This window comes from Microtus pennsylvanicus, chromosome 14 (genome assembly GCF_037038515.1).
Source record: "Microtus pennsylvanicus isolate mMicPen1 chromosome 14, mMicPen1.hap1, whole genome shotgun sequence".
NCBI lineage: Eukaryota > Metazoa > Chordata > Mammalia > Rodentia > Cricetidae > Microtus > Microtus pennsylvanicus.
In genome coordinates, this window is record NC_134592.1 from 12,830,143 (window position 1) to 12,838,371 (window position 8,229).

Below are 8,229 nucleotides of genomic sequence, written 5' to 3' on the forward strand. Positions count from 1 at the left end.
GGACTGAGTTGGACAGCGCTTGTCTGTGGCCTGTGAGGTTTTCTGGGAATGGAGTTAGTCTCTCGTGAGTGTGTAAAGTCTTTCTCCACAGGCAGACTGGTCCTCGATGCTTTGAGCTGCACGCAAGGGGATAAAGGAGAGAGTATTCATAAGTTTCTCCACATCGACCAGGAGGCCAGTAGGTGGGCTGCTCATCAGCAAGGGGAATGGGAAGCTTAGAGCAACTGCAATTGACTCTGGAGTCTCAACAGAGAGACGAAGACGGCTCTGAGAATGCCAGAATCTGCCTCACAGGCACACCCAGGGTGGATCCTCTCCCTGTGTGTAACTCAAGAGCCTTCAGAGTGGCATCCCTACAAACTCATCCTGAATCTTCATATGGATGCTGAGGAAGAATGGACCTGGTGGGATGGCAATGAGGAAAGATGCCGGTGCCAAATTTGGACTTCAGCAGAGGCCATTGGCTCATGGCCGTACTGACATTGTCAGCAGTAGCCGCTGTCAGGTTCACGACCCATTAACTCATCCAAACTCTTGGTCTGGCAAAACACATGTCCTGGATGATGTCTAGGAGGAGCTTTTGGTTCCTCCTTCTCCAAACCAGGGCTATAACTACACACACAAAAAAGTGTGGGCAGCGGGAGAAAGCCAACTTCAGAAAGAGCAGGCCTCCACGCTGGTCAGATACCAAGCATAATCACCCCCAACTCCTAACCCAAGGGCCTAGGAAGCAACGCGGCTGCTAAGTGTATCCAAGCCCCAGAAAATTCAGTCCCAAGATCAGCAGGTCCAAGGAAACTCAGGCTTTCTGACATCGCTATTCACCCTTTCTGACAAGCCCAGTTGTAGTTCCAAATCAGTGTGCAGGACCCCACCCTTCCACAGTCCCGTGCTCTGACTTGGAATAGATCGTGGCAACCAACAGGATGGTGCTGGAGAAGGACACCAAGGTGATGTACTTAGGGCAATGTGGGGAGAGATAGAGGCCTGTATATATACATACACATGCACACACACGCCACGCATATAGACACGTAGACACACACATACACACACGCACACACGTCCTCTCTTGACATACCCAGGAGTCTGGGGAAGCTCATGCACGTCCCATGCCTATACCCCGATACACAAGGGACCGTGCCCCCAGATAGCGTCGGGGAGCAGAGCAATGGTCTCCGGTGTTCTCTGCAGTCTGTCTGGAGGCGCATTCTGTGTGCGGCAGTACATAAACTCTTGGCAAAGTTGGCTCTCCACGGTTTGCTGAACTCCGGAACACAGATGTCCCATTTGTGTTTCATTAGCGCCTCGGCCGCTCTGCGGCTCTCGACCTCTGCACCAGGCAATAATGGCCTGGCTCGGGCCCATCCGCACCAGCTGGCCGGGGACCTGCTCTGCCGACCAGGGCTGTGTCTGCTGTCAGCCCTTTTCAGGCGACTGGATGGCTCCTCATCACCAGAATGCCTCTGTGGGCCTGTGTGAGCTCAGGGGGGTGGACTGTATGGGTTGGGGGGTGTACGTGGTTCTGAAGGATGGCCTGAGTAAGCATAGGGGGGTGTCATCATGAGCCCAGGAACGGATGGACACTGAGCGGTGTCCAGAACCCAGCTATCCTGGGCGGGGGGGGGGGGGGGGGGGGGGGGGGGGGCGCTAAGAGAAAAAGGTGGGGGAAGGGGGGACAAACTAGAGTTGGTAGAAGGGAGGGAAGGAAGTGTGCAGGGGAGAGGGAGAGAGAAACTGAGGGGATAAGGAGGGAAGGAGGACTAGGGCCCGGGGCACCATGGCAGTTGGAAGCGAAGGCAACCGGGAACTGGGCCTGGCAGACCATAGCCTGGAGTAAATGGCCAGGCAGCCTGAGTCCCACGGCAAAGGCTACTAGAAAAAGCTCTGAGGGACGGACGACCAGAGCGGCCTTGACCTTGGTTTCGGCAGAGGGACTGCGCACAGGCACCATGTTTCTGGTACCCTTTCTTTACACTTTGACCTCCTCGGTCTGTGTTGCTGGAGAGGCTTCAGGAGGAGCAGACAGTGCTGTGAGGTCACAAACACAAAGGCTCTGGACCCAGCGGTGGCGGGCGACCTTCTAACGTGCAGATCAACGAAGTCCTGCGGGAAGCTGGTGCAGCCCAAGCTCCCCAACCTTGCAGTCCCGGCAGGCCTCTTCTGAGGCCCCAAGCAAAACCGGGTGCTGATAGTTTTGTAGGACGATGCTCTGGGTTGTCTAAGTTTCAGGCCCCAAATCTGGATGCCTGGATGTGCCCCTGGCGCATGCGTTCGCCTGTCTTCTCTGTCTGCATTGAGGTTCAAGATGAGTACATTGCGACGGGGAGCCTTGCCGTAGTGAGGCTCTAGAGGACACATCCCAGTCGAAAAGGGACCATGTTGCGGATGGAGGGCCCAAAGGAAAGGATGCTGGGAGGAAATGCAGGAAGGCCATTTTCAGTGCTACTATGTAAGCGTGCTCAACCACAGAGACACAATGGAGAAAGCATTCTCCCATTCTGCAGTGAGACAGGAACTCAGAGAAGGTACCAGTGCCCTAGTGCGGTTGGGATTCACACTCAGCTCCATAGGCTTCCTGGGCCACCTTTGGCCTGCTCAGGGTAGACACCAGTGGGCTCCGAACTTGGGACCCGGGAGTGACCATACAGATACCCTCCACCATGGGTCAATTTGTAACCTTTTGAACTTTGTCATGGTGCAAAAGTGATTCTTGACCCCTTCAGGAGAAACCTTGCTTGCAGCTTTGAGCTTGGCTGATGCCTGCTGCTGTGACTATAGCTCACCGTCAGCCCCAGAATCAGCAGGGAGAACAAGCGACATTCTGTGCTGCCTACTGTGCTCCGTGGCTGGCTGCGCTCCACACACCTCCAGTCTACAAGGTTTGTTGTGGGGACAACACCCACAGCAACCAGAGGAGCGGCTGTCCAAAGGTCTGGCTGAATTGTGTTGGGCATTCCCAAGTGGCAAGGACACACGTGTCAATCATACTTTACACCACGTTTTTGCAACATGTAAAGTGATTACAAAAGTCTCTTTAGCTCATGTTAGATGTTATAATTTTGGGGTGCCTTCATAGAAGTGTATTTATATTGTGGTGGTTTGAATAGATCTGGCCCCCTAGACTCATGTATTGGAATGCTTGACCTGTAAGGAGTGGCACTATAAGGAGGTGTGGCCTTGTGGAGGGGGTGTGGCCTTGTGGAGGAGGTGTGGCCTTGTTAAAGGAAAGGTGTCACTGTGGGGGATAGGCATTGAGGTCTAATACATGCTCAAGCTTTGTCCAGTATGGCACAGTCTTCTGCAGTCCAATCAAGACATAGAACTCTCAGCTCCTTCTTCGGTCCCATGTCTGCCTACACACCGTCATGTCCCACCACGACAATAACGGACTGAACCTCTGAAACTGTCAGCCAGCCCCAACTAAATGTCTTCCTTTATAAGAGTTGCTATGGTCATAGTATCTCTTCACTGAAATAGAAATCCAAACTAAGACATATATCCTGAAATCCAAATACACAGGTAATCTTGCAGGCTTTCTGTTATCGTTAGTGTTAATTTGTCAGCTTGACAGAGTCTAGAATCACCTGGGAGATGGGCCTCTGGCATGCCGCAGGGTGGTTATCTTGACTGTATAATTGAGGGATGAAACAAAGCCCACTGTGGGCGGCCCCATTCCCTGGTTGGGATACTGGGCTGTGTAAGGGGAGAGGGGGAGCTGAACCGGCCTTCATCATCTTCTCTGTTCCTGACTGTGGCTGTTTCAAGTCCCTGCTCCTTTGACTTCCTGGCCATGCTGGACTGTATCCTTGAACTGTGAGCCAATCTCCCCTTGGTTGCTAATGTCAGGATATTTTATCACAGAAACAGGGAGAGAAACAAAGGCACCTTCATCTTGAAGTTTCCTCAACTACCAATTCTTCTTTTTTATTTACTTTATCTTTATGTGTATACGTGTGTGTGTGTGTGTGTGTGTGTGTGTGTGTTTGAGCCTGTCCACATGCGTGCAAATGGGTGTGCTCATATGAGTGTAGAGGTCAGAAGAGGGCACCAGAACCCCTGGGGTTGGGGTTATGAGATGCGTAATATGGGTGCTGGGAACTGAATTCGGGTTCTCTGCAAGAGAAGCATGTATTCTTAACCGCTGAGCCATCTCTCCAGTCCCCAGCAGTTCTCTCTTTAGGGACTTCTAGAACCAACCACCATGATCAAAGAGAAAAGAGAGAGAATGGCAATCCAGGAGTGACTTCCTCAAGTCTTTAATGAAGGGGCCTCTGCCTGGGCTCAGAGAAGCTGTGGCTGGGGGAAGGGTTGGTTGGCTCCTGGCAGAAAAAGGTGACCAGGTGGGGCTATAATAAGACTCAGCCCTTAGCTGCAAAGCAGTAGAAATTCTGTCATCCCCGGGGTCCTGGAGTACCTTGCTGGCTGGAGCAAACAGAGCTGTGGATGACAGGCACCCAGGGAAGCTGGAGACAAGGGTTGTACCCGGGCTGTTAAGGAGCCGGCATCAGCACACTGCCCTAGTTAATGTGGCCTCAGCCCAGGCTCTGCCCCGGGGACTGGTCCTCAGCTGTGTCTGCTTGGAAATGAGCGATGGCTCCGGGTTCCTCAGATGACCCTGGCTCCTTCCAGTAAACGGTTAACTTTCCACAACAGCAGCAATGCCTCGTGTGTCCTTAAGATATCACATACCCGTCCTTGGGGGGAAAACAAACAGCAGAAACTGCTTGGTGGTGGTTGTAGGGAATGAGACCCCAGTGAACGGGCATGGGATGGGAGGGGTGGAAGCAAGTGGAAACACCCACCCCTACCTTGTGGGTGGGGAGGAACAGGAATCAGGCGTCTCACAGTTCCAGAAAAGCCAAGGCTGGCAGCATGGGAAAGGCAGTTGCCACCAAACCCAGAGACCTTCCACACATGGTGGAAGGAGAGACTGACACTTAGAAACTGTCTTCTGACCTCCTCGGATGACTGCATGACCGAGTTTGTTCTGCATGCCCGCACATGTGTGCAGAGTAAGCAACATGAAACAAATCCTGTCTAAGGAAAAAGGCTGAGATGCAGTGTCCTAGTTAGGGTGTCTACTCCTGCTACAAAACACCGTGACCAAAGAGCGAGCTGGGGAGGAAAGGGTTTATCCAGCTCACACTACCACATCACCGTTGATCACCCTTCACCACCGAGCAGTCAGGACAGGAACTCAGACAGGGCAGGATCCCGGAGGCAGGAGCTGATGCAGAGGCCATGCAGGGGTGCTGCTCACTGGTTTGCTCCCTCTAACTTGTTCAGCCTGCTTTCTTATAGAACCCAGGACCCAGCAGCCCAGAGATGGCACCACCCGCCATGGGCTGGGCCCTCCCCCATTGATCACTAATTAAGAAAATGCCTCATGGTGGCATTTCCTCAACAGAGACTCCTTCCTCTCTGATGACTCTAACTTGGGCCAGTACTTGCAGCTTCTCAGGCTGTGTATCCTGGGCATTCAAGGTGAGCAATGATTAAAATGTGACTGTAGTCCAGTTACCTGTAGATGGCCGATTGGTGTCCTGTGGCCCTGGCTTTCCTGTTCCTTCTCTCTCCTTCCTTGGAGACGGGGAAACAGAGCCCAGAGTGTAAGAGGGAACCTCCAGGGAGACCAACGCTATCACTCAAACTGTGCTTTCTCCTCCTGGCTTTGATCTTCAGCATCGAAGAAGAATGACTCTTGGGAGGGCTGGGGTGATGGTTCGGCAGTTCCCAGCAGCCACGCTGGTTGGTTCACAGCTGCCTGTAACTCGGGGGGATCTGATGCCCTCTTCCAGCCCCCACAGCCACCCCACATATATGTGGCATACATTCAGAGACACACACATAAATTTAAAAAAAAAATAGCCACTCTTGAAGAAGAGATAAGGGAGGGGGTGTGGCTCTAGTTTCCAGACCTTTGAGTCTCTAGAAGTGTCCCCGGAAACTGTGGCGTGCAAGCAGGCTGCAGCATGGTTCATGAGGAAGACTCAGCCCTCTGTCAGGCTAAACACTGCCGTGGACAGGGACACACTGGCAAGGGCCTGGGGAAGGAGCCCAAGGGACTCCTCAGACAAACAGAGCCAAAAGCCCTAAACGCTTTGAGCTGAACAGCAACTGCCTTGAAACTTACACCCGGAGCAGGAGACCCTTTCTGCTCCTGCTTGGGACTTCTCAAAGGCGAGCACCAGGTCTCCTCAGTGGGCACCAGTAGCAGCCTCTGGTGTGGACTCTGTGTTGCTGCCCAGAAGCCACCAGCTGCCCAGTTTTCAGGGTCCAGTGAAGGCATGGGAAATGCAGGCTCCAGAGCTACACACTATAAAGTCAGGAACGGGAGAACAGCGTGGGGGCAGGTCCAGTCCAGGAGAAGGCGAGGCTGCGGAGTACGGGGGCAGTGTTAGTGGCCACAGGATCCTGGTTTGGAGGAGCAGGGCTACGGCAAGAGCGTTCTGGTCAGAATCTGCAGACCCCACAGAAACCTAGCTCAGACTGTGCCAAAGGAAGTAGGTCTGCAGCTGTGATGACTGTGGAAACTGTTGGAAGGATCTAGAATCATCTGTGCATGCCTGTGGGGTTATCTTGATTGCTGTGAGGTGGGAAGATGTGTCTGCTGTGGGCTATACACATGGGGCAAGGGAGCTGAACGGCAGGGCAGCCGTCATTCAGCTCTGCTTCCTGATGTAGATGTGACGTAACCAGCTGCTTCCCATTCCTGTTGCCTTGACTACCCCACCATGATAAACTGTACCCTCGAACTATGAGCCAGAATAAACCCTCTCTGCTTCAAGTTGCTCTTGCCAGGTTACTTTTTTTTTTTCACAGCAACAAGGCAAAGAAGCTAAGATACCTTCCGTAAATGATTGTGCTGGGGGAAGCACTGCTTCAGGCACGGCTGGATCCAGGAAGTCCACCAGTGTCCTTCCTCGGGGCCTGTCTCAGCATCTCCTCGCTCTGTTTTCATCTGGGCTAGCTTCGCTTTCAGGCAGGTTTTCCCTTGGGATGGGAAAGGGTGGCCATCGCAATGCCACCCCTGCTTGTACGAAGTTGGGGGGCTACTGAGAGGGAACACAGCAGGGAAGCATGGGGGAGGAGGGACAAGGAGGACCACCTGAGATCCAGAAAACCAGGGTCATCTCTATGCTCCTGGGCTCTCAGAGGACTCAGGGAGACCCATGTGCCTCTGTGAGCTGACGGTTCCGGGATGGATGGTGTTCTGGTCACTTTGTCTTGATCTGCTGGAAGCTGTAGTTTAAGAGAGGCCCCTGGAGGGCCTCAGGGTGGAGGGGGCAAGGGTTCAGGGTTCCAGGGCAGATGGGCAGGAAGGCCCCTCCCATGCACATGGGACCCAGCCTGAGGCCTCCTATCAGTGACTGTCTTAGAAATGTGTGTAGCCTGGCTCTAGACAACACAAGGGCTGGGAGCCAAAAGGGGAAAAGCCTGGACTGTTGGGAAAGGCTACTTCCTGGGATGGGAAGGGAAGAAGGAAGAAGAAACAAAACCCATTCCTTTCTGCCTTCGCTGTTCATGGTATCTGAACAACATGTCTGAACTGGGGATGCCCCTCTGCCACTATGACTGACTAGGGCCTCCTATGCTAAGAGTGGTCAGGGACCATCAAGACGCCAGGGGCCTCAGAAATGTTGAGGAGGTGCTGAACTAACCACCCTGGGCCTGTTTTTGTCAGTTGACTATCAACCTTTGAGATTTCCTTTATCTATAGCTGGAAGCTGCCCTACCTGATGTCTCGGGGGAGTTCAGAGCAGCAAAGACCTGGCAGGATTTGGGGACCCTGGATGCCTAGGCCAGGGGTTGCGCTTGATTTTCAGAGCCACGGCTTGTATGTAGTCCCTGGTGCACAAGGCAAATCCATCACCTCCAGGATACAAAGGAAACCTTTCCCGTAAATACCGTCGGGGCCTGCTTTAAATCAGTCCAGTGCTAACTGGTTATCCTTCTGTTCTGCTCCTGCAGCACCACCTGCTTTGTCTGCCCCAATCCCCAGTTGGTGACCCACCGCCCGTGAACTCTAAAGACCTGTCTTCCTCAGTTCCAGCGCCGAGCTCTCAAACCCTGCCTTTAGGGGAGAGGCAGTGGTATACACAAGTAAAAAAGCTTGCTTTAATTAAAAAATAAACAAATACGTCTAACGCTCGCACGGCCAGAAACCATCTTTTCTTTTTGCACAGTCAGAAGAGAACACACCCACCCAACCTGAGTGTAGGATGG